Here is a 9,086-nt window from a genome sequence, read left to right as displayed (position 1 = left end):
AATACTCTTAGTAGTACCAATGCACATTCTGTTACGTGTATTACCAACTGTATGACCATCAGAAAAAATTAATTATAACGTTTCCATCACATGGACGGACTAGCTTTAACATGTCCCGTAACTACACTCCATGAGGAAGTACAGAGGTGTTTATTGGTATGTATTCAAAGATTTTTTCATGATTTCTGGTGGATTCTTGATTATGACCCTCCCCTCTCCCTCACACACACATTCACACACACACACACACACACACACACACACACACACACACACCATCGGATAGACAATACGATTACAGCACAAACAGTTTATGGGTGTACTGCCGGTCCACAGTGTCCAACGGGTACAATATTTCGGCGATCAGATATGTTGCCATCGTCAGGTGCAGTGACGAACTGAGCTCCTGAGGGCAGGCGGCCGTCTTAAATCCCCTCCCCCAGCCTGTCGTTCTCTCCGCGGTCCGCGCCTGCGGCCACTTGTCGGCGGTCGCTGAGACGCTGGTCTCGGCGTCTGTGGTGGTGTTGGTGTAATTGCTTCGTCTGCCCTGGTCACCCGTTCGTTTTCTTTGATGAGCGTGTTTTTAATTAGACTCAATGCTGGTTCCCATGCCTTGTGAGATTATAGCCGCAATCTCAGTTCATGAGTCCGTCCTTGGAACGAATTTCGATAGTCTGTCTAACGACGCTGTCCCAGAATTTAGATATCTGTGCCAAGCCCCGGGTATGTTAGGAGCCCATTTCGTGATTTTCCGACAAGCAGTGCTCTGCGACCGCCGACTTGTTGGGGTACCTAAGTCGAGTGTGGCTCTGATGTTCTCGGCAACGATCTTCGCTGGTGCACACTGTCTGTCCAATATAAGTCCTCCCACAAGGATGCGAAATCTGGTATATACCGGCCTTCCGCAAACTGAGGTCGTCTTAGACACTTCCCAATAATGCTCGTGTTTTATTGGTTGGGCAAAAGACAATTCGTACTCGGTGTTTCTTCAATATTCGTCCTATTTTCCCCGATGTGCGCCATTTACCACAAACGCCAATGCCAGCATCTCAGTGACCGCCGACAAGATTAATTCAGGTATCTGACATAATCGCTTTGGCTTCTGACTAAGCTACTAGTTTCGGCCGACAGTGGTTACCCTCATACAGGCTGTGGTCCAGTTTCACCACAGCAGAAACTGCATTTTCACGCGACGCTGTCAAGGTGGTTTCTGCAGTGGTAGGAGAGAACCGCGTTTTATATTTTATGATCTTGGCCAGTGCCAGATGAAACACCGAGCGAGGTGGCGCAGTGGTTAGCACACTGGACTCGCATTCGGGAGGACGACGGTTCAATCCCGCGTCCGGCCATCCTGATTTAGGTTTTCTGTGATTTCCCTAAATCGCTCCAGGCAAATGCTGGGATAGTTCCTTTGAAAGGGCACGGCTGACTTGCTTTCCCATCCCTCCCTAATCCGATGAGACCGATGACCTCGCTGTTTTGTCTCTTCCCCCAAACAACCCAACCATACCCAGACGAAACAGGCAATTTCGTTATAAATAAGTGTGAAAGTGGCGTATAATGTAATTATTCCCAAACGAATCAATCATTGTGGTTACCTGCTCTACGCAAATGTCGTTCTTGTCACACTCAAGCGCGTTTCAACAAGCTACCTTCAAGTAACGAATCAAGACAAGAGAAGTCACAATTAAAGAGCTAGACTCATCTTCCTAGCGGCATTTGTGAAATTTCCGTCCAGCCACCATTTTTCCTATTTCCTGTGGTCCAAATACAGCACTTCTCATATTTGCCACGGTTAGTCCTTTCACAAAATTACCCCAGTGAAAACACAAGGAGGAAGAATAGGATTTAATGGCCCATAGAGCTGAAAGTCGTTACAGATGGATCACAACCACTGAAAGAAAAAAAAGGAAGAAAGCGGATGGTGTAAACTTTCGAATAGACGATCTTAAAATTCAAATTTTTCTATTTAGGTAAATGGTTCATAAATCATGATGGCCGAGGCTGAATTGGTACTGCACTCCACTTGAATTCGAGCGCTGTGTTCAGCTTATAACTGCTTTCTCATCCAAACGTCCAGATATTTCCTTTCTTATGGTTTCTAACCTACCTTGATTAGCTGAACATGTTCAACGAACTGTAAGACACTAGGGAGAGATTTTCCGAAATGTTTTTCAATAACTCGAGACTTCTGCAATCAAAAGGGCTCCTACTGCTTGCCCTTTAGCCCTTTAATATTTCGGTGGTTTCATCAAGACATAACCATATATATACATATAATAATTCTCACTCATGCTATTTTGTCTAAAACTGACGTGGTGAGACCGTGACTGTGTACAATTAATGTAGGTTAATTCTTACAAAGAAGAAAACAGCAACCAGCCACTATTAACATTAATAATAGTATTAATAGTAATAATATAATAGTAATAGTAATAGTAATACTAGTAATAATAGTAATAATAAATAGCAGCATTAATAGTGGCTGGTTGCTGTTTTCTCCTTTGCAAGAATTAACCTACTGTTGCATTTACTAAATGGCATACATTTACTACATCTAATTATTACTTTTATTCAAACTACCCGTGATCTATTTCCTGAATGGCGTATTACTAAATGGCATACATTTACTACATCTAATCATTACTTTTATTCAAACTACACATGATCTAGAATGAAATTTTCACTCTACAACGGAGTGTGTGCTGATATGAAAGTTCCTGGCAGATTAAAACTGTGTGTCGGACCGAGACTCGAACTCGGGACCTTTGCCTTTCGCGGGCAAGTGCTCTACCGGTAGAGCACTTGCCCGCGAAGCAAAGGTCCCGAGTTCGAGCCTCGGTCCGGCACACAGTTTTAATCTGCCAGGAAGTTTCACTCCCATGATCTATTTTGTTTCATTGCTACATCTCAAACATGATATCTGCTGCATGTCATGTACTTCAGTTCCTTCAGTTCCTATCACTGATATATAACTGGGCGTAAAATTGTAACTACGGACCTCACTCGCGGCTTACGTTCTGGGAAACGATGTGAACGTACTTAATTGTATTGTATTTCAGATAATTTGAATCAGGGATGAGAAGTTATAATGATTCTTGTTTATTATGGTAATAAATGGAACATAATAAATCTTAAAATGAGGAAAAATTTGATTAAACTATCTACATGCCACTCAGAAAACTGAAATTTTCAAAAAACGTCATTGAATGGTGATAAGGCGGATATCTGAAGCCATTTCATTCAGCACATGAATTTGACCAAAAGGAAATAAAATAAACATAGTACTGTAGTAGTTACCTCTGAAAAATACTAAGCTGAAAATTAGCCCTTCGTCTGAATTCACAGGTCGGCGATATTATTTAGGGAATGAATGTAAGAATACACTGACGTCTTTGAAGGAAAAGGTCAGTTAAACTGACTAAAGGCTAGAAGAAACAGGAAGAAGGTTGTATAATAGTCTCCACCATGTCAATGAATAGCGTAACATTTTGTAAGAGTTGTAAGCTACAGGCAACTGACTGACAAAGTGTGTTAATACGAGTAGAGCAATAACAGAATAACTTCGTTTCAAATACTGAAAGAGTGTCGATGCTGAACACGCTTGTATTGCTGCATAACATGCCCGAAGGAAGCATAAATTCACAAGTAGATGTTAACTGCTAAGCCTTCGGATGCCAGAATGATGATGCATAGACCAAAAGGATGGTCGCAGGAAAAGTCTCAGAACGTTAAAAAAATTTTGTACGCCATGCCTGGCACCCAAGTCAGTGTCCAGACTACACAGGAAATTGAAGGAGACAGGAATTGAAGCATGAAAAGAGACCCGAATACTGAAGTGTCCATACATACCTTCACAAAGGGAAATTCACGGAATGTCAACATTATTTAGAGGCCGTATTCGGTACTGCTGTTAAGATAAGTGATGATCTGACCTAATGGCAGTGAAAAGCAGCTAAAACTAAGATCCGAGGGCCTGAAGGACTCCATGGGTAGTGAATTACTTCTTCTCTTGACCACACGTTACTGGAAGCCTCATGAAGAGCTAATTATTCCTTATGATGGGAAAAAAGCAGACGTGATACTCTCTAAGAAGGAAATGGAACTGGTGCACAGAAATTCTGATCCATATCACTGACCTCTACGCTATCTGATCAAAATTATGCGGACATCAATATGGATTGTGTAACTGTCCACTAGTTGCCTCGAGAAGAGGACCTGTCGGTGTAAAGATAGGCGGGGAGTATTGTACTTTCAGTAGAAAAGTATTAAATGCAGAATGGGTAGGTCAGGATAGCTCAGTGACTTTAAACGTGGCCTACCGATTGGCTGCCGTCTAACAAATCCATCAGGGTCAGTTCAATTCTTCTGACGCTTGTCTAGTCGAATGACGGTGATATGACGGAATTGGAAACGCGAAGAAACTACCATGTCTAAACCAAGACCAGGAAGACCTCATGCATTGACAGACAGAGGCCGTCTAGCGCTGCGGAGGGTTGTTATACAAAATCGTATGACATCGACAGAGGGAAGAACTCTTGAGTTGCGAAGTGCCACCAGCACAATGACTCTCTGCAGGAGGTTAAAAAGAATGCGATACAAGGTTAGAGCATCTTCTCATATACCACACATGTGTCTGCATTCAGCCGCGCGGGATTAGCCGAGGGGTCTTGGGCGCTGCTGTCATAGACTGTGCGGCTGGTCCCGGCGGAGGTTCGAGTCCTCCCTCGGGCATGGGTGTGTGTGTTTGTCCTTAGGATAATTTAGGTTAAGCAGTGTGTAAGCTTAGGGACTGATGACCTTAGCAGTTAAGTTCCGTAAGATTTCACACACATTTGAACATTTTTTGTCTGCAGTCAGCGCGATTCTTGCGGCGGCGTACACAGGCACACCACTGGACAGTGGACGACTGTACACTGGTGATCTGAGGTGATGAATCACCCTGTACCCTCTGGCAATCAGATGGAAAGATTTGTCAAATGCCTGGAGAACATTACAATACACTATGTGTAGTGTCAACAATGATGTACGCGGATGTTGCGCTACGTTATGGGTGTATTTTTCGTGGGTGCAGCATGGTACAGTTATCATGCTTACAAAGAAAGCCAACTGTAGCGTGAAGTGAACACATTTTACAGAATTCTGTACTGCGTACAGTAGAGGAACAGGTCGGAAAATATGTCTGTATCAACATGACAATAAATGCTGCCGTTGAGTGTCATCAGTGAAGGAATGGTTAGCGGACAACAACAATTTCTGAAAGGTCTGGTCTGCGCAGAATCCAGACCTACAGCAACGGAACAACTTAGGGATGAGTTAAAACGACGATATCGCTGCAGCCTCAATCGTCCGGATCACTACTTTCTCTGATTTCGGCTCTTTGGGAAGATAGGGCTGCCATTCCTTCACAAACAGGGTTCGCAGAAGGTTTCGAGCTGTCACTGGGGAAAAATATATTCAAAATAAATTTTTATGTGCACTAATTGGTGTCCTGAAACATTTCATGAGACAGTGTATTTGCAGAAGAATAATAGGAAACAGAATTTTTACCAATATGGAATAAAATATCTTCCCTCAAGGAAAAGGGTGTAGCTTTAAAAAATATCGACCAAGCATTAAGTAACATCTTCCGCCTATAGATGATATTCTCACCGCCATGGATAGGGTAAACCAAGTTGATTCAGTAGGAACAAAATTACGAAAGACTTATGATTCAGTGTCATATTCATATCACCTAAAAAAAGGCTGGATAATTTCAATACAGACAGGACGGAGCTCGTTAACCCTCACAGGGAGTAAACTACCGTCCATGATGTAATACACACATAAAAAAAAAGTTTTACATCACCCTGGTTCCCAGAACTCCTGAAGATAGACGTTGACTGTGGAAATTGTATCACAGGCACAGTCCCTTTGACTGTTCAGAGATGTCACTAAACCCGCCCAAAGCTGTAAACAACCATACATGGGCAGTGCCTGTTAGAGGGTTGGGGTCCGACAGCCGATCGGTTCCAGTCATTCCACCAGGAAGGATGTACACAGCTCGTGTTGTTTGTAGTTCAACCATGCCTAGACGGTCAAACCGCGGTTCGATCGCGTCCGCATTGTTACTTTGTGCCAGGAAGGGCTCTCAACAAGTCAACCAAAGCGATGTTGTTGGAGGAGAGACAGAGGGACAGGAACTGTCAATGACATGCCTCGCTCAGGCCGCCCAAGGGCAACTACTGCAGTGGATGACCGCTACCTATGGATTGTGGCTTGGAGGAACCCTGACCGCAACGCAATGTTGAATAATGCATTTCGTGCAGCAACAGGATGTCATTGTACGGCTCAAACTGTGCGCAATAGGCTGCATGATGCGCAACTTCACTCACGACACATATGTTGAGGTCAATCTTTGCAACCACGACACTATACAGCACGGTACAGATTTGCCCAACAACATGCCGAATGGGCGGCTCAGGATTGGCATCACGTTCTCTTCGCCGATAAGTGTCGCATATGCCTTCAACCAGACAATTGTCGGAGACATGTTTGGAGGCCACCCAGTAAGGTTGAACGCCTTAGACAAACTGTTCAGCGAGTGCCGCAAGGTGGAGGTTCCCTGATGTTTTCGGGTGGCATTATGTGAGACCGACTTACACCACTGGTGGTGATGGAAGGAGCCGTAACGGCTGTGCGATACGTGAATGCCATCCTCCGACTGATAGTGCAAACCATATCGGCAGCATATTGGCGAGGCATTCGTCTTCAAGGACGACAATTCGCGCCCCCATCGTGCACACCTTGTGAATGACATCCTTCAGGATAATGACATCGGACGACTAGAAGACATGAACCCTATCGAACATGCCTGGGCTAGATTCCAAAGGGCTGTTTATGGACGACGTGACCCACCAACCACTCTGTGCGATCCACGCCGAATCGCCGTTGAAAAGTGGGACAATTTTGACCAACAGTGCTTGATGAATTTGTGGATAGTATGCCACGACGAATGCAGGCATGCGTCAATGCAAGAGGACGTACTACTCTGTATTAGAGGTACCGATGTGTACAGCAATCTGGACCACCACCTCTGAAGGTCTCGCTGTATGGTGGTAAAACATGAAATGTGTGGTCTTCATGAGCAATAAGAAGGTCGGAAATAATGTTAATGTTGTTCCCTACTTCAGAGTTCTGTACAGGTTCCGGAACTCCCGGAATCGAGGTGATGCAAAACTTTTTTGGATGTGTGTATTTGGAGTACGCCACGTCGTTGGATGAGACCATTATTGTTCATGTCAAATTTATTAGCCGCAGTTAATTTTTGCAGCTGACAGTAATCTCTTTCCCGTAAATATTATCATTTACCGCTAGATTTCGATAAAAATATCAGCCCGTTTACAAATCCTGTCTTCTTGCTCTTAATCCAGAGAAATATGAATAAAGAAGAGTTATGATTCGATTAAAAAAAGTGACTTACAGTGTACGCAGAATCAAAGTAGAACTATGAAATAGGCTCAGCTGGTAAAGCCAATGGCAGGATTAGACGCATTTGTAGAATATAGGGAAACCGTAATGCGTTACATTGTCCGGCATTTCCAGCATCTCCGGTGTAGGGGTTCTCAACTGTTCTTATCAGTTTGAATAAATCACAACAGGAATCTTACGAAGCTGTGTGTATGTGGGACGTAGTACGTCAACAAATTACAAAACAACTCCTGTTGTGATATGTAATTGTCGACTTGATAACCTGCTATGGGATGAAATCTATAGTGGAAATAAAAACGGTATTGTGCGACTCGAGGTTCCAGTTAATCAAAACTGCAGTCTACATCAGAAGTGGGATACAAATCTCCTTTGTGACTCGTATTTGAATACTACTTGATTTAAGGGGGGAAGTACAAAAATACAGATACAAATACAACCTGTCACCAAATCCACAAGTTTTGAGTCACATAAGTGAAATTATGTACAGTGGTTGATGGTAGTTCAGGGAATCTACTGAAAGTTTTTTATAATTTTAATCGGAATTTTAAAATTGTTTGGAAATTTTAAATTTTTGAACTCACGATTTACATAGGTACCATTTACTAACAAAGTGTCTAAGAAATTATCTTGTAAATTTTACAGTACAATCTCTATATTCATATAAAGAAACCCACAGAACCATTTCAGTTTATTGACATTTAATGAAGTTTTATGTTTAATTACTTTTAATTGAAAAAATACACATCAAAATTCTACCTCCTTAATTATATATCTTGGAATTCATGCATGATATTAACTCTTTGCACATGTTTCTTATACATAATAAAAAATACATGCCAGTAACCACAGTCACATCTTTTCTAGTTTTTAAGAATGTACCTGAATAACGTAAACAGTAATTCTGAGAAAATGCCTTTTAAAGTTTAACATTCTATTTCATTGTCGTTCCCTCCTTCAAAAGCCACCAGATCTACACTCATTGTCCTCATTTCCTTTCACACTTCTCATCTTACTTCTTCTTCTCTGTCTTGTCACCTTTGCAAGGTCTTCATTTGATTTATCGCATGCAAATATACATTGAGTGTCTATCCGCTTCAAGATGTCGCGAGTGAAAACTCCGGGCTTGAAACCCATTCTCTGCAAGACCTTCATCCTCTCTGAGTCACCACCATTAAAAACAATAACTGCGCCATAAACTGCAATTTTGACTATCTTGGATGAGCAAAATGTATTTTTGGGGTAACGTTTCCATATGATGGCATTCAGGGACTCATTAGGATTCTGCGTTTTGCCATGAACACATTTCTTGAGAAGATCAGGGTTGGATAGGACCCTGAATGTTGGCTAAATAACATTGAGAAAAGATTTAGGAAGATTTTCTTTGTGAGTACAAGGAATTCCATCCCTCTGAGACTGTTTCTAGCGACATAAACTAATTGGGCAAAGATTGTGTAAGGGTTGTTCATCTGTGGATAACATATGAAAATATATTGCCGAAACAGACCGGCGCATATCTTCAACACTTGATAGGTTATGCCTAATATTCTTACCACAATACACTTGAAGGATATCAATGACCTTCTTCGATAACGTGCTCTTTCCACTTAGACCCTTTC

Source organism: Schistocerca piceifrons, chromosome 2 (assembly GCF_021461385.2).
Source record: "Schistocerca piceifrons isolate TAMUIC-IGC-003096 chromosome 2, iqSchPice1.1, whole genome shotgun sequence".
In the NCBI taxonomy this organism is placed as follows: Eukaryota; Metazoa; Arthropoda; class Insecta; order Orthoptera; family Acrididae; genus Schistocerca; species Schistocerca piceifrons.
The sequence above is the reverse complement of the archived record's forward strand: the minus strand, read 5'-3'. Positions refer to the sequence as shown.